Here is a 22,072-nt window from a genome sequence, read left to right as displayed (position 1 = left end):
AAGAGCTCCTAGTGGTCAACAGATATAAAGACTAAAAATGCAAGAGAAAAAAAGTGAGCAAAGGATACGATCACGCCACAGAAAAGGAAATATAAATGTCTCTTATAAAGATGTTAAAAAAATGTCTCTTAAAACATCGAAAAACATAACCCCATTCATAAAAGAGATGCAATTTAAACTATACTGAGGTATCACTTATCATAGGATACACAGTGAACTGCTCTGTGTAAAGAAAAAAGAAAGGTGGGAGAACAGAGTAAGGGCTGGCATATATTGGGTGGGCCAAAAAGTGCCTTCAGTTTTTTAAATAAAAGTTAGACACATTTTTCATTTTCACCAAGAACTTTATTGAACAACGTATTCACCCTTCTGTTCCACTACCTTCTGCCATTTTTCAGGCAACTTCATCTAATTCCATCTTCCCAAAACTTTTTGAGCAAAGAACTGTTTCAGGGTTCCTTTTACAGTCTTCCAGGGAATTGAAATTTTTTCCATTAATAGAATTTTGCAAAGACCAAAATCAATGGAAACCTGAAGGTGCAATGTCTGGTGAATACGGCGGATGAATCAGAACTTCCCAGCCAAGATGTAACAGTTTTTGCCTGGTCATCAAAGAAACAGGCAGTCTTGCGTTATCCTGATGGTAGATTATGCATTTTCTGTTGACTAATTCTGGACACTTTTCATCGAGTGCCACTTTCAGTTGGTCTAACTGGGAGCAGTACTTGCTGGAATTAATCATTTGGTTTTCCAGAAGGAGCTCAAAATAGAGGAATCCCTTCCAATCCCACCATATACACAACATCACTTTCTTTGGATGAAGACCGGCCTTTGGTGTGGTTGGTGGTGGTTCATTTCGCTTGCCCCACAACCTCTTCCATTCTACATTGTTGTACAGTATCCACTTTTCATCGCCCATCACAATTTGCTTTAAAAATGGAATGTTTTCATTACGTTTCAGTAGAGAATCGCATGAGGAAATGTGGTCAAGAAGGTTTTTTTCGCTTAGCTTATGTGGAACCCAAACATCAAAGCGATTCACATAACCAAGCTGGTGCAAATGATTTTCAGCGCTTGATTTAGATATTTTGAGTATGTCTGCTATCTCTCACGTGGTATAACATTGATTGTTCTCAATTATTGTTTCGATTTGGTCGCTCTCAACTTCAACTGGTCTACCCGACCATGGAGCATCATCCAGCAAGAAATCTCCAGTGCGAAACTTCACAAACCACTTTTGACACGTTCGATCAGTCACAGCACCTTCTCCATACACTGCACAAATCTTTTTGTGCGTTTCAGTTGCGTTTTTATCTTTCTCGAAACAATAAAGCATAATATTACAAAAATGTTGTTTTCCTTCCGTCTTCAATATAAAATGGCTACACAAAAATTCACCAATTTTGATGTCTTTATTTTTTTTAATCTTTATTGGAGTATAATTGCTTTACAATGTTGTATTAGTTTCTGCTGTATAACAAAGTGAATCAGCTATGTGTATATATATATATATATATATATCTCCCCCCTCTTGCATCTCCCTCCCACCCTCCCTATCCCACCCCTCTAGGTCATCACAAAGCACTGAGCTGATCCCCCTGTGCTATGCAGCTGCTTCCCGCTAGTTATCTATTTTACAATTGGTAGTGTATGTATGTCCATGCCACTCTCTCACTTTGTCACAGCTTACCCTCCCCTCCCCATGTGTTCAAGTTCATTCTCTATGTCTGTGTCTTTATTCATGTCCTGCCCCTAGGTTCATCAGAACCATTTTTTTTTTAGATTCCATATATATGTGATAGCATACGCTATTTGTTTTTCTCTTTCTGACTTAGATAAGTCTTATTTTAAACACACACTGATACGACAGCTGTCACATACAATCTAACAAAATTGTTGCAAATGAAGTTAACAACAGCTAAGTGCTACTAGAGCCATCTTACGGAAAAAACCAAATGAACCTTTTGGCTCACCCAGTATATGCCTGAAATACATCTGCAGGTTTGCTCAAGAAAAGTCTAATCCTGCTGCTTGTGGTGAAGCTGGGTGTTTGAGAGACCCGGGAAGGAAGTGAGACTTCACTGTCTTATTGTATCTGTAGAATTTCAAACATGTGAATGAGAAGTATGTAAAATAAATAAAGAAATAAAATTGGGTCTCAAAAACCAGATTCTTATTCTCTTCTGGCTACTCCGCTTGGCTCAGCTCTGGCTGGCCTCTGCTGCTGCCCTCCCTCTGGCTTCCTGGGCTCCTTCAAGAACTGCAGGGGCTGCTCAAATTCTTCATGATGCCCAGAGCTGGCTTTGTAGCTCATGAAATGAAAGTTGTCTTCAGAACACTGTCAAATGGTGTCAGAACACATTTTAATGTGATGTTTCTGACAGAGCAGCTGTAGCTTCATTTAGCAGAATATTTGAGCATTTATATCTAAATACAGCAGTTGGGTTCCTAGAACAAAAGGTGGTGAAGGGATGGAAGTGTGAAAAATGTGGAAAGAGACTGATTTTTCTGTGTGGCACATATTAAATTTCAGAACTGGAGTTTTACTTTTACATTATTCTTCTGATTGGATTTTTATATATTGTAAGTAATATTTATCCCAATTCTAATACATAGGTGCAAGTTTTGCTTTTTTGTTTCTTGCCTTTTATCTGATAAAATCTGATTATTCTCCTGACAGCACTGGGTGAAGTGTCATAGGACGTTAGATCTAGAAGGGACTGGAAAGATCATTTAATGGTGCTTGGCATTAAAAAAATCTGTTTTCAGGGAATCAAGGGAATACCACGTGGCTTCCTCCCCTCTGTATTTAAGCCGTTGCCCATTTCTGATAAGGCTCAATACAAACAATCCATTTCAGATTCTGAAAAGACCTATGGGGTCATGACAGTTTCTTAATACATTAAGCTCCGCAAGAGGGTGGTAAAGAGAACTAAGGGGAGACTCAGAACTGCAGAGACCAGCCTGGCTTAGAAAATCATAGGAAATAACAGGAGAGCCTGCCAGCACCATGGGAACAAAGTCAGTTCAAACAAACAAAAGTGACAAGGATTTATACGGGTTAAGCCTCCTTCCGCATTACACAACCATCTTATAGTTCAACCTCTTCTCATTAAGAAAAAACCAAAACACACCCTTTAATGACCATTTTCAACTCCCAGTCTAACCCCCTTGCATAACCATAATAATCCTCAACCATTTAAGCAGCAAGGAACGAGGGGAGAAAGGCAAATTAAACCTACAAGTACAAGCTTTTCTCCCCATGTGTAGGAGACACATCCAATCGTTCTTCTTATGGGCATTTCACATCCCCTGCTATTCAATACCTGCCTTTGACATTGCAAGTGTCCTCAGGTGGATCCAGGCTTTCCTAACATTTTGACACATATCAAATATGTCCATATCAACTATGGAATTTCTTCTTTGACGTTCACATCTCATTTCTGTATCATAATTGTTTGAGAAAAGAATCTGCTAATAACACTAGCCTGAAGTCTGCTGATCTAGACTGTACAAACACTATAGGCAGATTATGATGGGATCGCCCCACCCACAGGCAGGGATGTGTGGGGCTTTAGAGAACTCCAAGCCCCAAGGATGGAAGAACACAACCTGCCAAGGGTCTGAGATAGCTCTTGATCTCAGATCCTCCACCCTTAGGCTAGGTGCTTACCACTCTTCTCCTTTTGAGCCCCCGCCTCAACCCCCTTTGAAGTATTCCCAACAGGATGAACCACACTTAGTACTGATAGGAATTCTATTCTCTTGTTCTCATGTAAGGATCGTCCCAAGAGGAAGTCATTTGGAGCAAATACTGCCAGTTCTATCTACCCTTACACTGGTTCCTCCACGTGGGAGAAAGAATCACTTTTCTGAGATGAGATGGGAAGATCCTGACTTCCATGGTCCACATTTCCCAGATGCTGGGCCCCTGAGTTAGAATGAGGACAGTTCTGGCCTTTACCGTCTTACTTTCTCTGGCTATTTGAGACCTGCTCTGAGCCTGTGCCTGGTGGATGCCTGTGCTCTGGCACAGTAAGCAACCAAGTGCATCTCTGTTCCCTGGCTCTAGCTCTCCAGCTTGCCCCTCTCACTCTGCTCCCCTCTTTTTCTGGGGTGCTCTCTCTTTCTCTTGCTCTTGACAAGATGTGAAGTAGGCTCCCTTTAGGCAGCTGGCAGGGTATGGGGCCTAGAGTTCACTGTGTAGACTCATCCTTTCCCTCAAATGACTTCTCTGAAGTTCTCTGATCTGTTTCTTCATCAAAAATGGGAATAGTAATTCTTTTCTGTGGCTTTTGTAAAGATGAAATTAAATCACACACAGTAAGTGCTTAGCACATAGTCAGTGCCCAATAAATTGAGCCTATTAATATTTCTGTGTAGTTACAACTGGCCACACAAGGGGTTCTCCTTGATCTACAGAACTATACTAACTGTGAGGACAACATATGCAGTCACACACAGAGAGCTGCAGCTGTGGAAGGCCCAGACTCTGCTTGCCGGAGGCATGCGGGGTTGTGACCCACTCACATAAAGAAGAGGGTTCTGGTGGCAGCAGGAGGTGGAGGGATGCAGCTGTGTGAGCTCTGAATCTGTGGGTCTTTGGGTGGTGGTGGAGCTCCTCAGAGAGGCTGGCACGGTGAGGAGGGTTTGCTGAGCCAGGGCAGCCCTTGGCAACAGCTCCTCAACCAAGGAATGAGAACAGCTGAGGGGGAGGCACTGGCAGCCATGAGGTGTGAGAGGACAGGGTGGCCATTGCTAAGGCACCAGCTGACATTTCTGAAGTGGTTGTGGAGCAGCCTGTTTGCCAACTAAGGCAGTGCTGCTGAGGCAGCTCAGTGTGGCCTTGGCCTAGACCCATTTGCAGAGGGCAACGGCTGCAGCACTGAGATCCTGATCAGCTTCAGGAGCAGTGATGAGCACCACTGATATGAGCTCTATCTGTGTGGACCACAGGGAGGACAACTCAGGGATGCAGGTGTGGTAGTGATGGTCAGCAGCCCCTTAATTTAGTTCATGAGTTTGTCTGTCTCCTGGGGCTGCCATAACAAAGCACCACAAACTGGGTGGCTTAAACAACAAAAATTTATTTCTTCACAGTTCTGGAGGCTAGACGTCCAAGATCAAGATATCAGCAGTGTTGGTTCCTTCTGAGGACTGGGAGAGAAAATCTGTTCCGTTCCTCTCTCCTAGTTCCTGGTGGTTTGCTGGCAATCTGTAGTGTTTCTTGGCTTGTAGATGCATCATCCTGATCTCTGCCTTCATTTTCTTTTTCTTTTTAAAAATTTTTTATTGGAGTAAAGCTGCTTTACAGTGTTGTGTTAGGTTCATCAGAAAAATCTACAAAGAACAAATGCTGGAGAGGGTGTGGAGAAAAGGGAACCCTCTTGCACTATTGGTGAGAATGTAAACTGATACAGCCACTATGGAGAACAGTATGGAGGTTCCTTAAAAAACTAAAAATAGAATTACCATATGACCCAGCAATCCCACTGCTGGGCATATACCCAGAGAAAACCACAATTCAAAAAGACACATGTACCCCAATGTTCATTGAAGCACTATTTACAATAGCCAGGTCATGGAAGCAACCTAAATGTCCATGAACAGACGAATGGATAAAGAAGATGTGGTACATATATACAATGGAATATTACTCAGCCATAAAAAGGAATGAAATTGGGTCATTTGTTGAGATGTGGATGGATCTAGAGACTGTCATACAGAGTAAAGTAAGTCAGAAAGAGAAAAACAAATATCGTATATTAACGCATATATGTGGAACCTAGAAAAATGGTACAGATGAACTGGTTTTCAGGGCAGAAATTGAGACACAGATGTAGAGAACAAACGTATGGACACCAAGGTGGGAAAGCCGCGGGGTGGGGCGGTGGTGGTGGTGTGATGAATTGGGAGATTGGGATTGACATGTATACACTGATGTGTATAAAATTGATGACTAATAAGAACCTGCTGTATAAAAATAAATAAATAAAAATTTTATTGGAGTATAGTTGCTTTATAATGTTGTGTTAGGTTCTACTGTACAGCAAAATGAATCAGCTATACGTATAAATATATCCCCTCTTTTCTGGATTTCCTTCCCATTTAGGTCACCACAGTGCCTTCATTTTCATCTATGTGATCAAAATTTCCCCTTTTATAAGGACATTAGTCATATTGGATTAGGGCCCATCCTAATGACCTCATTTTAATTTTATTATCTCTATAAAGACCTTATTTGCAAATAAGATCACATTCTGAAATACTGAGGGTTAGAACGTCAACATACCTTTTTTGAGGGACACAATTTAACTCACAACAATGAGCCAGCCTCAGAGAGAGCAGTGGGGACATTCTTGGAAGTCTGTAGGGTTATCCTTTAGTGCAGAACACTGCATCCATGGGGGGTTCCATTCCCATCGAGTGGCGAGACAGTGTACCCAGGCATTTAGATAGGCATGTACCTGAGTATATTTATCAGCAACTCTGGCCTCTACCCATCTGATGCTAGTAGAGGCCCCCTCCTCAGTGCTGACAATCAGAAACATCTGTAGACATTGCCCCCAACTGAGAACCTCTGCTTTAGATAATGACAGAATTGAGCTATTTCAACCATCAAAACTTTAAGAACCACAACATACAGAAAGAGTAACACTGAATGAAAGTATTTCCAGATGATCCCCAACTCCAATTCTAAAACGTTTATTAGGAGATAAATTTTTAAGCAAGGGGTTAATTTGATTATCAATGATGTCTACAATCATAGCAGCCTTAGACAAAATAGACTCTGCTCTAGGAACAAGATAGAGAAATTTGTGTTGACCTCCTATCTTAAGCTATAATTGGCTGGGAAACCATGTGTCAAGAATCAGGCAGAAGACATGTGTAGCAACATGGATGGACGTCGAGATTATCATATTAAGTGAAGTCAGAAAGAGAGCAACAAATACCATGATACCACTTATATGTTGAATCTAAAATATGACAAAAATGAACTCATCTACAAAGTAGAAACAGACTCACAGACATAGAGAACAGACTTGTAGTTGCCAAGGAGGAGGGGGTGTGGGGGAGGGATGGGTTGGGAGTTTGGGATTAGCAGATGCAAACTATTATATATAATAGAATGGATAAACAACAAGGTCCTAGTGTATAGCCCAGGGAAATATATTCAACATCCTGTGATAAACCATAATGGTAAAGAATATGAAAAAGAATGTATATCTATGTATAACTGAATCACTTTGCTGTACAGCAGAAATTAACACAACATTGTTAATCGGCTATTCTTCAATAAAATAAATTTTTTAAAAAAGAATCAAGCAGAAGAAAGAGTATAGAGACATGGAGGGTTTCTGGGTCTTGCTGGTGATTCCTTTCTTGCAGGGCTGCCCAGGTTTCCTCCATAATAAAGTCCTGGACGCCTGGAGGGATAGTTACCAACCAAGCAACCTAGTATTTACTGAGCACCCTAAATTGGTGCAAGGCATTTCGTAAACAGGTATTTTACTTCTATTTTCTTACTCAATCCTCTCAAAAACCTTAGGAAGTGAATATTATTATCATCATTTTAAAGATAAGAAAACTGAGACTCAGAAGGATTAAATACAAGTTCCTATAGCTAGTAAGTGGCAGATCCCAGTTATAAATCCAGATGTTCTGGCTCTAAACCTCATGCTCTTTCTGCTACACAAAACTGGCAGGGAAAATTGGAGAACCTCCTCCTCGTGGGATCACTCTTTTCAAGATAGTCTGAGTTGAGACCTACCCAGCTACATGATTCCACTAAACTAGGAGAGAGTCAATTCCCCTCAGCAGGCTTAGGTGAGAAGATCACATGTTCTCAATATCCCAAGGTCCCAGTATCTCCACTTGGGGAAAGGGATCGGTATAACCTCCTTAGAATTGATCCTCAAGGGATCTGGGCCAATGTGGGACCAGCAGTAACATTCTTCAGGGAAGATCCAAGTACACAGTGGAACCTCTGTTCTCCAGGTCCTTTTTCTGAGGTTCTAAAGGACAGGACTTTTGTACAATGCTGTTAACCAGTCATCAGTTACACTGGCACTGAATCGCATAGGGCATGAGTCACGTTCCACCCATTTTATTAGGCCAGTGGTTCTCACACTATAGAGTGCATCAGAATCACCTAGAAGGCTTGTTAAACCACAGATTGCTGGGCCCCACCTGCAGAATTTCTAATTCAGTAGGTTCGGGGGTAGGCCTGGAAGTTTCCAACAAATTCCTAGGTGATGCTGCTGCTGCTGGTCCAAGGACCACACTTCTTTTGAATTACCTTATTAAGTCATGAATAAGGAAAACCACTCCATGGTACTTGGAGGCAAAGTCCTCTGCCTTTACTCCATGCCAGAATCCAGGTTATGCCTTCACAGCCCAATGGACCCTGGTCAGGAATTCAACAAATCAGGATGAGGAGAGCAGAGGGCCTCGACTCCATCCTAACAGGAATGACCATCTCCTCAGAGTGGGGTTCTTCTCTTTCCTTTGGGAACCCAGAAAGCCAAGAAGTTCTTGTCCAGTCACAGAGCAGCATTTCCCACTGGCAGAGCCCAAAGGTCGTCCATCACGGTCTCTCCCTGCTCCCTGCCAGCAGCCCCCAGCAACACCCCATCCCCTCCCTGACATCACTCCTCCCCTTAGCACCCTCCCCAACAACTTTCTCCCCAGGAGCAGGGTGTTGTTCTGGTTCACTACTCATCTTGAGAGCACACTGGGGCTCATGGAGGGAGCTGTGGACAAGGGGGCGACGTTATTACTATGAAAGACAGTAATTGTGTACGCAAAGTACTGAGAACACTTGTTGAAAAGATGGTCATCCAGAGAGGCCAGCCCAGCAAGTATCAATACTTGGGTCAGATTCAGGACTCAAGAATGGTATCAAAAGAATGGTGTTTAAATGTCACCACTGTGAGTCCCTTGGAACTTCTGGGGCTAATCCTCAGCCATCCTTCTCCCTGATAAAATAAGGACAAGATGCCAAGCTGATACTTGAGTTGCTCCTGACTGAGTAGGAATTCAAGTGTCCAGGACTGAATAAAAGCCCCAGCCTTTTATTTCAATTGGAAATCAAGGCTACACTCAAAATGTCACATCATAACCTGCTTGGCATGTTAAAGATATTTTATCATGTCATCAGAGACTCTGAATTTGCTCTACTGGCAAGTGGCTTGCAGACAACAATAAGTTAGAATCTCTGTCATCTGTATATCATAACCTGTCTGGTAAGCAGGGAATTCTTCCTTCAGGTGATACATCTTGAAGTATGAAGAACCAGGTGAGGATGCTTGAGGCTATGGTAGAAATTGTTGAGAAGGTGGAGCAGTAAGCAAATCCATCAAACTGTAGTTTCAGCTTTAGTACTGGTCAAGCCGGATTTAAGACTGAAGCTGATCCTGTGTCAAAGAGAGGCCTCCTCCTACACCCTTCCAGGTCTGGGCGTGGGAGTCTGAGGCGGAACCGCTGGGTCTGGAGAGTAGGTACTTCCCCTGCCTACAGTGTGGAGTGCCGCAGAGCATCCAACACCCGCAGACTGCAGGAGAGACTCAAAGAGAGAGAAGACAGCCTGCAGGATGCTTCTAGAACAGTGATATTGGACTATGGTGTAGGTTAGAGTCACTGGGTGCTTTTAAAACCCCTCATGCCTGAGCCTCACCCCACAGAGATTATCTCAGAATCCTGGGGGTTGGACCCAGGCACTAGTACATACTTTAAAGCTCCCAGGTAATTCCAGCATGCAGGCAAGACTGAGAAACCGTGCTCTGGGGCTAGGCTTTAACCCATATGTGTTTACAAAAAGGAAAGCTGAAGCAGAAAAAGAGAATGTGCATTGCTCCAGGTGGGCAGGCCTCAGAGATGCAGCCAAGACACAAAAGAAACATTTCCTCAGTGAGTCTCCTCAATCAGGTAAGTCCTTCCTGCCAAGAGTGAGAAGAGACCGGCAGGAGCTTTGTCCCCAGGGTTGCTGTTGGCAGAAAATGCCTACTCTGTGGGCCAAGGCAAAATGTGAGGAGACAAAGAAGATTCTGACCCCCACTCCACAAACAAGTCATAAAAACAGCCATATTTAGTGAACTCCTACTGTGGCCAGGAGCTGTTCCATCTACTTTCACACATTTAAATCTAGGGACAGTCCTGTGAGGTGGGTCTAATTATCCCCATTTTACAGAGAGGAATGGAGGCTCAGAGAGACTAGTAAGTCACTTGCCAAGTTGAGGGATTAACTGAATCACGCTGGTGTGTCTGGCTGCAGAGTGTGTGCTTGTCCTGTCATACCCAGCTACTTCTTCTCCAGAGCAGAGACAATCAAGGTCCCCAGAGAGGTGTGTGTGTGGGTGTGTGTGTGTGTGTGTGTGTGTGTGTGTGTAGCAGGGTGAGGATCTGTGCTTCATTTGGGCACTTCAAATGATGCAGTTCTTCTTTTAAATACCTGCACATATACCATTCAAAAATACTGTCTTTCCACTAAATGAGGCACACGAAGTTCTGGCATCATAGTCTACCTGGAAAACTGCAGTGATGTCCTGTGTATGGAAAAGTCTGTGATCTCAAATGATGGGCTAAGTGTTCCTAGAACTAGGAACTTAGTCAACCAGAAGCCATTAGATTAGTGGTATTGCTCTTGCCTTTAGGGGCTGCAAAAGAAATTCCATTTAACAGACATTTTCACTTAAGCTTCCTAGAGTGTGAGAGTCTTGGTGTTTGGGTAGCAACTGCATCATCTGAGCTCCTGCCAACTGCAGTGTGAGGGCTCCTTGTCAGGGACCTGTGGACAGTTTTGCTGAGGGGTATGCCATTTGCAAGTCCGCAAAAGGAAGGTCCCAGAGTTTACAGAAAAGAGCTTAGGATCAGGACGTTCGCAGTTTTTCAGCACTGGCCCCATGATCTGAAATCCATAATAATGCTGAGTTGAGAGGATGCGATCTTGGAGATGTGATTCAAACATGAGTCAAAGATCGTGGAGGCTCTCATCAAACTTATTTTTCTTTTGTCAGGAATCCTTCAGAATGCCCCAGTTTCGTGATGTCATTTTAGTGGAGTTAAGTTTCAAACAGTACAGAATTATAGAATTGCTTACTTTAGGCTTTAGTTACAAGGCCAATCTCTGAAGAGGCAAGCTCGTTAGGGGACCCTAGAGGTAATCAGGGCAAACAGCAGGAGGCAGGTTAGAAACCCCAGCCTCTTGGTTCACAGTATTGAGCATAAAGCAATTAAGCAGTGAGCCCTCAAGTTAATCCTCACCTCCCAATTCCAGGGGGATGTATAATTATACCACACAGCAAATGTGCAACGAAAGATCAGTTTTCTCTTCATTTCCTAACAAAAAGTGACTCTTTTCCCCTCGAGAGATTTGTAATGCCCCATCCACTGACATAGTGAAAAGGGAAAGGCACTGATGCTGCAAAGAGAAGGCAGCTGTCCAAGAGAACACACGGAACCCTCTGGCTGGAGGGACAGAAAGCAAAGGCTGCTTCTGGTCATTCCCGTTAGTGGGAATAGAAGTCTGCAGCATGTTACCAAGAATATGGCATGGAGAAGACAGTGGGAGGAGAAAATTCATGGAGCACCTAAAGATGGTACTTTCAGCAAACTGTAGGTAAGGGATTAAGAATTAAATAATAAGGACACTGAAGAAATAAGCAAACAGTCAGCATAAAACTGATTCTGGTTCTTGTAGGACCCAAAAGAATCCCCAAACATAAAAGAAGAAAAATAATCCAGACCTTAGTTACTGGGCTGTCACCAGTTTCCTGAGGAGATGCTACTGAAAATTGGTACCAGAATCCATTGTGTATATTTTATAATACATCAATACCTTATGAAATTCTAATTAAAGAGTCAGAGTCATTCTGAATAAACCCATTCAGGTCTTCATAAAATTCCAAATTAAAGAACCCCTTCAGGTACCATCAGGTGGAGTGGCTCCTGACCTGAGGAAACCCTACCTAGCTCTTACAGTTGTTGATGCTCAGCCAGAATGGGTAAAGCTAAGCAGACAGCCCCCTTAACAGACTGTTTCCTAAAAAGGCTTGTTTCTGCCTCTATGTGATACACATTAAACTGGTTAGTTAAACAAATTTTAAGATCTAAACATTACAGGCAGGCTGACTCTAAGGTCAGGAGGTGGCTGGCCCATGACCACATGTGATATGGTGAGGACTTAGGATGAACTCCAATAAGCATTCAATGTGGATTCAGATGTATTAGCTATTAAGCTCCACAATAATAATTTATGGGTCTTAAAGATAGTTCTTTTTATATTTTATTTATTTTTTGATTGAAGTATAGTTGATGTATAAAGGTAGTTCTTAAAGTCACCAAAAGTGATGACACCCAAACCCTATGGCCAACCTGAAACAGAACAGCTGAAATACTGGGAATGAAGAAACTAGTAAACTCTGGTTATTCTTTGAGTTTGTTTAGGTACATTCAACTAGGAGATGTTGTATACTAAATACTAAAGATATTTAGTAGAGTCTTTTCTTCCTGGCTTATTGAGGTTTAATTGACAAATAAAATTGTAATATATTTAAAATGTGCAACATGATGATATGATATACATACACATTGAGAGAGGAGTCCCACCATCTAGCCAATTAATCTATCCTTCACCTCACATATTTACCTTTTTTTTTTTTTATAAGAACACAAGTTCTACTCTCTTAGCAAACTGTAACTTAATTTAGTCTTGTGTTTTTCTGAACTGGCCAAATCAGTCATAAGAGTATATTGTTATGACTGGTCTGTAATTGTGGAGATTTTTGCCAACTGGTTCATGGATTTCTACTAATTCTACTATCTTGATTATCCATAGGCATGTTTTCATTGTCTCTTTTATCTCTTAGTCTTGTCTCTGGGCATACTCAGTACTTTTCTTTTTTTTTTTTTAACATCTTTATTGGAGTATAATTGCTTTACAATGGTGTGTTAGTTTCTGCTTTATAACAAAGTGAATCAGCTATACATATACATATATCCCCATATCTCCTCCCTCTTGCATCTCCCTCCCACCCTCCCTATCCTACCCCTCTAGGTGGTCACAAAGCACCGAGCTGATCTCCCTGTGCTATGCGGCTGCTTCCCACTAGCTATCTATTTTACATTTGGTAGTGTATATATGTCCATGCCACTCTCTCACTTCATCCCAGCTTACCCTCCCCCCTCCCCGTGCCCTCAAGTCCATTCTCTATGTCTGCGTCTTTATTCCTGTCCTGCCACTAGGTTCTTCAGAACCTTTTTTTTTTTTTTTTAGATTCCATACATATGTGTTAGCATATGGTACTTGTTTTTCTCTTTCTGACTTACTTCAGTCTGTATGAAAGACTCTAGGTTCATCCACCTCACTACAAATAACTCAATTTCGTTTCTTTTTATGGCTGAGTAATATTCCATTGTATATATGTGCCACATCTTCTTTATTCATTTATCTGTCAATGGACACTTAGGTTGCTTCCACGTCCTGGCTATTGTAAATAGAGCTGCAATGAACATTGTGGTACATGACTCTTTTTGAATTATGGTTTTCTCAGGGTATATGCCCAGTAGTGGTATTGCTGGGTCATATGGTAGTTCTATTTTTAGTTTTCTGAGAAACCTCCATACTGTTTTCCATAGTGGCTGTATCAATTTACATTCCCACCAACAGTGCAGGAGGGTTCCCTTTTCTCCACACCCTCTCCAGCATTTATTGTTTGTAGATTTTTTGATGATGACCGCTCTGACTGATGTGAGATGATACCTCATTGTAGTTTTGATTTGCATTTCTCTAATGATTAGTGATGTTGAGCATTCTTTCATGTGTTTGTTGGAAATCTGTATACCTTCTGTGGAGAAATGTCTATTTAGATCTTCTGCTCATTTTTGGATGGGGTTGTTTGTTTTTTTGATATTGAGCTGCATGAGCTGCTTGTAAATTTTGGAGATTAATCCTTTGTCAGTTGCTTCATTTGCAAATATTTTCTCCCATTCTGAGGGTTGTCTTTTCACCTTGTTTATGTTTTCCTTTACTGTGCAAAAGCTTTTAAGTTTCATTAGGTCCCATTTGTTTATTTTTGTTTTTATTTCCATTTCTCTAGGAGGTGGGTCAAAAAGGGTCTTGCTGTGATTTATGTCATAGTGTGTTCTGCCTATGTTTTCCTCTAAGAGTTTTATAGTGTCTGGCCTTACATTTAGGTCTTTAATCCATTTTGAGTTTATTTTTGTGTTGTGTTAGGGAGTGTTCTAAGTTCATTCTTTTACATGTAGCTGTCCAGTTTTCCCAGCACCACTTATTGAAGAGGCTGTCTTTTCTCCATCATATATTCTTGCCTCCTTTATCAAAAATAAGGTGACCATAGGTGCATGGGTTTATCTCTGGGCTTTCTATCCTGTTCCATTGATCTATATTTCTGTTTTTGTGCCAGTACCATACTGTCTTGATTACTGTAGCTTTGTAGTATAGTCTGAAGTCCAGGTGCCTGATTCTTCCAGCTCCATTTTTCTTTCTCAAGATTGCTTTGGCTATTCAGGGTCTTTTGTTTTTCTGGGGTTTTATCTTGTTCCTTCATCTGGTCTATAGCCCTCTGCCTTTTCATCTTGTCTATCTTTCTGTGAATGTGCAGGGTCTTTTTTGTTTCCATACAAATTGTGAAATTTTTTGTTCTAGTTCTCTGAAAAATGCCATTGGTAGTTTGATAGGGATTACATTGAATCTGTAGATTCAATGTAAGAATGTAAGAATGTAAGAATCTGTTGATTCTTCCAATCCAAGAACATGGTATATCTCTCCATCTGTTTGTATCATCTCTAATTTATTTCATTGTCTTATAATTTTCTGCATACAGGTCTTTTGTCTCCTTAGGTAGGTTTATTCCTAGGTATTTTATTCTTTTTGTTGCAGTGGTAAAGGGGAGTGTTTCCTTAATTTCTCTTTCAGATTTTTCATCATTAGTGTATAGGAATGCAAGAGATTTCTGTGCATTAACTTTCTATCCTGCTACTTTACCAAATTCATTGATTAGCTCTAGCAGTTTTCTGGTAGCTTCTTTAGGATTCTCTATGTATAGTATCATGTCATCTGCAAACAGTGACAGCTTTACTTCTTCTTTTCCAATTTGTATTCCTTTTATTTCTTTTTCTTCTCTGATTGCTATGGCTAAAACTTCCAAAACTATGTTGAATAACACCAGTGAGAGTGGACAACCTTGTCTGGTTCCTGATCTTAGAGGAAATGGTTTCAGTTTTTCACCATTGAGTACAATGTTGGCTGTGGGTTTGTCATATATGGCCTTTATTATGTTGAGGTAAGTTCCCTCTATGCCTACTTTCTGGAGGTTTTTTTTTTTATCATAAATCAGTGTTGAATATTGTTGAAAGCTTTTTCTTCATCTATTGAGATGATGCTATGGTTTTTCTCCTTCAGTTTGTTAATATGGTTTATCACATTGATTGATTTGTGTATAATGAAGAATTCTTGCATTCCTTATTCAGTACTTTTTAATTTAATTTGGATATTGTCTATTTTATAGAAAACTGTAGAGGCTCTGGATGAGTCTTTAACTGCTTGCAGGGAGACTAGAAGCAGATCACTTTCACTCAGGCTTGGGTTTCAGTTTCGTAAGGCCTGACCTATTCCTGGTTTCCTTTTACTCCATGGAGGTAGTACTTGAAGATCCTAACTAGTATCTTGGAGTGTTTATCAGGGTCTCTTCTCCTTGGCAGAAGGTGAAATCCAATTTTTATCTCCCCAGCACCACGAAAAACTTTGTTTAGCAACCACCTGTTTCTGATCAGTGAGTGCCTCTGGGATAAGTGGTTCAGATTATCTCACTTCTCTGTAAGATTTTGGGCTTTTGAATTTTTGCTGTCTCTGTAGGCCTAAACTCTAGTTTTTGTGTCCCTAGCCATGAGAAACAGGTGAAAGTTCTGGTCAAATTCTCAGCCTCTTAGAAGTCACTTTCTGCCTGGTTTCTCAAACTCTCCATCCTTGCTGCTTAAGAATCAAGAAGGAATGTCTTGAAGGGAAAAGAAGTTTAAAACATCAGGTTCACCTCAGTGAGTTTCCCTTCTATTCAGAATTTTCTCCAGCCCTGGTTATCTTCATATCTCTCCAAAGCCTTCAAATATTTCTTTTTTAAATTCATCTTCTCTAGTTCTTTTCCAGTGGGAGATTTGATTGGCAATATGCTAGCCTACCATTACCAGAAGCAGAATTCCAAACTAAGTCTTTTACACTACATTTCACAAGTGCTTTACATTGTGGATCCTGTAGAGTGAAGGCTCTTGACCTAGAGGACTGCAGATGGAGTTCAACAGACCCATTAAGCCTTGAAATTGTTTGGAAAAGTGTTTGAATGTGTGTAAATGTCTTCAAAAGGTCCCACAACCCCAGGAATTAAGAACTACTGTGTAGAGTATCTACAAATATTTAATTTGCATTAAATAAACTTATTAATTACCTATATTAGATATCTAATTTATTCAATACCTAATTTAACATAATACTGCCAAGGTCTCGTCCTAGAAAATGGGTCTCTATACCTAGTATCTAAATACTTGATTCCAAGCCAGTAAATATTTTTCTATTATAAAGCCTCTTTTGCTACCATTAAATAGCACCATTATTATAATGGCATAGACCTCTTTAACACTTGAATGAAGCTCATTTCTAGAACTGTAGTCTAGATTAAGTAACCTACCCATAAGACTGAAATTGTTCTTTAGGGCTGTCAGACACAGTGATAGCCAACACAGTTCTATCATGATGGTGAGTCCATGATGTCCCTGTGTTTCGTTTGGGAATCATGTAAGGATTGTTTTCTCTTTATAAACAAACTATGTTTTATTTTCACAGCTTCTGATAATGTATCTTTTGCATTAACACTGTGGATCCACTTTAAGCTTATCTGACCTCTCCTTTTGGATATGCTCTTTAGAGATTTGTTGTAGAGAATACGTGCACACAAGTCTCTATCTCATTTACATGCTTGGAAATCGCTGAATAGGATTAGGCTATGGGATGGAGAATCCGCTGAAAAATCAGCAGATTTGCAAAAATGGCAACTGAAACAAACAGGGGAAGATTTCCATAGACTATGTCCTAAAGACAGATGTGTCTTAGAGAGCAAGACTAAGAGTAGAACACATGTCCTTCACCCCCTTAGGTCCTTGCAAGTTCCAAGATATTATACTGTCTCATATCCCCTGCCTCGCTCTGACAAGTCTGCCTTCCCAGGGCCTCTGGCCTAGTTGAAGGCTCAGCTGATGGCTGGGGTCCTGCTGCCTTTGGACAGATCCACCTCTTCCCCACACACCTCCAGCTTCCCCAGTATAGGATGACTGACTGCCCTCCCTGGACCCCTTGCCACACTCAGACCTCCTACCTGGAATCTCATCCCTGAACCAAGGATATAAAGGGGAGCCAGGGGGACATGGTGGCAGCACTGGGACAGGGTCTGGCAACTAATAGGTACTCAAAGAAATCTGAATGAAGAAAGGAAACAAATGAATGTGAGAAGAGGCCAGGGAGAAAGTGAAACTCAGGAGCTGGCTTCTTGGCCTGTGGTTCCTATTCCCCTCCCGACCCTGTCTCCCACCCCCACCCCCAAAATTCTCTCTGCTAAAAACCCTTCAGGCCTCTGGGAGTTCTCTTTCTAGGATTTGGTTCCCTTACAACTATCAATATCATGGCCTCCTTGCCTCCTGGGCCTGGGGGAACTTCAAGATCCTCATTTCTAGGACTAGCTCTCTACTGTTCTCTTGGCTGGCTTTGATCTTGTACAAAGTTTACATTGCCTGCTCAATAGCATTTCCAGATCTAGAATTCTGAAGGCATTTCCTAAACACTAAATGTTTCCTGGAGTTACACTTGGTTCTCCAAGAGTTTTCACTACGTGGCTTTCCCTGTGTAGATTTGGAGATAGACATTTGACATACATTTGGGGCCTGGAATAATAGAGATTTAATTTATATTTTTTAATATATTCCTCTGGGTCTACTTAGACAAAATCATGTGGTGGTACTAAACACTAGAAAGTTTAAGATGAATAACATGTGAAGCCTATTTTCAAGAAATTTACCACTTTGATACCACATCGGAATTAGTTAGAATTCTTTTGGCTGCAAATGACAAATGGAAAATTTTTTAACTTTTATAACTAAATTGTGGAAATTCATAGCCTGAAAGTCAACTAAAATCAGAAATAGAATGTTTTCTGGACTCTTTCTTAAGTTATCATCTCAGCCTCTGTCTGTATATCAGCTTTCTTCTCTTAGGCTTCTCCAAGTCACTAGAAACATGACTGATAACAGCAGCCAGGTTCATATCACCCAGCTTTGTCAGTCAACCTGACCCAAGAAAAACAATCCCAGCAAAAGATTTTTCGTTGACCCACCTTGGGTCAAGCACCCATTCCCAGAAGAATTTGGTATGGTAATAGGATGGGTAGTATAATTGGCTCAACTCAGATGTCCATCTCTGACCACTCAGCAGTGACCAGAGGACCAAGAACTATAAGAACACAGCAGATCTCATTCAAATTGTATGTCTAAATTAACTCTTAACAGACAAAAAAATAAACATCCATTACTACTTCCATAGGAATAAGTTCCTTCCACACTTAGAACATTCTAGATGGGGGCATTTCCTAGAATGGTTATTTATTTTTCAATGGGCTGTAAAATTTTCCAAATGTATGTAGAGGCCTCTGATTGCAGAGAAAAATCTGGATCTTTTCATTGTGAAGACTCCTCTGACCTCTAAACTTGCTCACTGTCTGGCTAGAGCCCTCCTGGTCTAGGGCACCAACCACTGACTGGGTCAAATCTCTGTTTTCTGGCATTGGGAATGGAACATAAGCAGCAAGCGTCCTTATATCTAATAGGCAAAGTTCCACTTTCAAGCCCCTAAATTGCCTTGGGGACTCTGGTGGAGTGGCAGACCGTGAATGACAAGGAGATAGCAGATCCAAGTTCTGGCCAGATACCATTGGTTAGGTCACTTCTCCTGATACTCAGGGACCCAATATTTGGGTCAGGGCACAGATAGGATGATGGGGATGAGCACATACACCTGAGCTGTGAAATGTCATGCAGACCTAGGATGGCTGTTAATACAGGCCTAGCTATGGTCCCTTCTAGAGCTTTTCAGGCTAAACAGTTGGCCTCATGCCCAGGAGCTCCCTCCACTTTTAGGCCCCATGCCTGTCTGTTCTGCCCAAAGCTGACTTGAACTCCTCTGGTCCTTGGGATTGGGGTGGGGGAGCAGAGGACAATTCTCACCCTTAATCTGAAGTGAGCTAAGCCTAGTCATGTCCACTGTTGCCAGGGTGTAGGACTTGGTCCTTGGCTAGGAACTGATGCCCTGCCATCCCAGGACTTGCTGCTTTAGAATGAACAGAGAGTGGGAGAGTGAGGGGGAAAAAGGAAAAGTTTATCATCTGTTCAATCTGGAGGACAATGAGAGATCAGATTTTTGGCATAAAATGTTACCATAGGAGAATGACAATTTTTAATTTTTTTCTAGTAGTAGAAAAAATTCCAGACTGGGAGACAAGGGGCCCAAGTTTTACTGTTCACTCAGCTACTAACTAGTAATGTAACTTTTGAGAGAGTAACTTCTCCTCCATTTCCTCATCTGTAAAATAGAGTGATTGATCCAGTAATTTGTGTATTCTCCTTCCAGCTCTAACATACGATGATCTGGATACCTGTGCACAGGAAGGAGTAGGGTAATGGAGAGGAGAGCTATAAAGACTCAGCCTAGATCTGTTGTTCCTGAGCTTGGTCACACCCTCCCCCACAGTAGCAGAAGTTTTTCAAGGGGTTCTTAAATCCATACATGGGCTGAGCGTCATCTGCAGACTGAATAAAAAACATTTCACACATATACGTACTATTTTTAAATTTATAGAGGTGCTACTGGGATTAATTAAATGCCACTTCATTTTAAAGGTAAGTGTTCCTCATTATAAAATTTTTTAAATCAACAAATACCAAAATAACAACTACCATTGTTCTCGGGTAATCTTTGTTTTTTTGTTTACAAATACTTACAAAATGGAGAACCACTGACAATGAGGAAAACTTACTGTATGGAGAGCTTGTCCCTGGGGATGTATTGACTTAACTATTGCCTTCGGATTGTGAGAAATTAAGGCTAATTTAAGTTTAGACAAAATTCTACTTAGGTTTTTTTTTTTGCAGTATGTGGGCCTCTCACTGTTGTGGCCTCTCCCATTGCGGAGCACAGGCTCCGGACACGCAGGCTCAGAGGCCATGGCTCATGGGCCCAGCTGCTCCACGGCACGTGGGATCCTCCCAGACCAGGACATGAACCCGCATCCCCTGCATCGGCAGGCGGACTCTCAACCACTGCGCCACCAGGGAAGCCCTCTACTTAGGTATTAAACTCTAATCCCAGTGTCACCTCCTTTGTGAAGCCCCCCTGCAGGGTCATCACCCCATCCCACTCCAACAGGATTAGACATCAGCCAGGGACCCAGCCGGAAAAATGACACACTCGAATAAGGATCATTTGACAAAGACTTACTAAAGGACTATTTACTGAGGATGAGCAGTTTATAGGGAAAAACAAGAGCTAGCACAGTACCCAGGGTGCTAGAGCAGGGCTGTCACCAGTGGAGGCCTGGCAGGCAAAGGGAAGAGTAGTTGTTGGAAGTGGCTGGTCGCAGAGGGTCATGAAGAGATGGCTGCCTTCAGTGGAGCTGTGACTCCTGTTGGAGTGAGTGATGCAGCCTGCTCAAGTCCACACTGCAGGGAGGAAACCAGGGAATAAAAGCCCTACTCGCTCTCTTTCCCCAACCCCTGTCATTTACTGCTGCCCACCATGGACCAGTGCAGCCAGAAGCTGGAACACAAAGGAATCTACTGGTGAAGTTCATGCAGGTCAGTCTCCTAGGACAGAAAGCGGGGTGAAGAAAAGTAAAGAGTGGATCCGGAGGAGCACACAGAAGAGGTCCCTACACAGTCACCCTCTTTTCTGAGCTCCCACAGTGCTCTGTACTTAACCTCTTTCTAGCACTTTCCATATTCAGTGGTAATTATCAATTGACATTTCTATCTCCCCACTACACTGCAGGTTCCCTAAGGGCAGGAACCATGTCCTGTTCACTTCTGCAGTCACAAACCACTCACAATGTAGATCCCTATGAAGTATTTGCTGAGTTTCGATTTGAGGCAATGGTTTTGAAAAACAAGTGCCATATGGCCAGCATAGGTGGCATCTGCTGATGCTGCTGAGTGTTCCTGGGACCCGTGGGTCCTGGAACACATCTCCTTTCCCAGAGCTCCACATGAGATGAATGGAGAAAATCACACTATTCTGGTGTTTGTGAAGCTGAGGCCATGAGGGAATATGTCAAACAAACCGCCTGACTGACGCTTAGGATTGTAACACAAGTGATTAACTCTAAGCTCATGGAACAAATCTGAATCTTCCGAACGTTTCTGAAGGGCAACTTCTTTTTTTTCCTTCAAAGTGTTTCCTATTAAATTACCCTTTCTTGTTTCCAAAGTCACAGACATTGAAGGGATTGGGGAGAGTGCATGTGAGAAAAGGCCAAGATCTCTCAGACTCTGGAACAAAAAAGTCCTGATCCAAAAACTGTGACCACAAAACAGTGTTTCTGGAAGAACCTCTGAAAGGTTGAGAGATGACAGGGTTCTCTGTACAGAATTCTGCCCATCAGAGGTCCAATCACACTGACCGATGGGCCTTCTTTTCCTAAACCCTTTCCTCAGCACCAGGTTGGGACAGTTTGCAAATGGGATGCAGATTTCCAGTACAATGACTCATCCCTTTCTTCTGGCTGGGAACTTAAGCTGAGAGAAATGTGACAGTGCCATCAAGTAACCCAGGCACCAGCCATAAGGGGGAGCACAAGCCCCAGACACATATTCTCAAGAGTAATATTTCAAAATGCTTTAAATTCCCAAGACTAATTTTTGGTTACATGGTAGGAAGTGCCGTATTAGGGTGAGAAAGACTCCATAATCACTACAGAAAGACTCCTGTAGTTCTGTGAGAAGGTGGAGGAAAAATGTTTGGCATGGG

This window comes from Mesoplodon bidens (genome assembly GCF_964165515.1).
Source record: "Mesoplodon bidens genome assembly, chromosome: 6".
Taxonomy (NCBI): Eukaryota; Metazoa; Chordata; class Mammalia; order Artiodactyla; family Ziphiidae; genus Mesoplodon; species Mesoplodon bidens.
The sequence above is the reverse complement of the archived record's forward strand: the minus strand, read 5'-3'. Positions refer to the sequence as shown.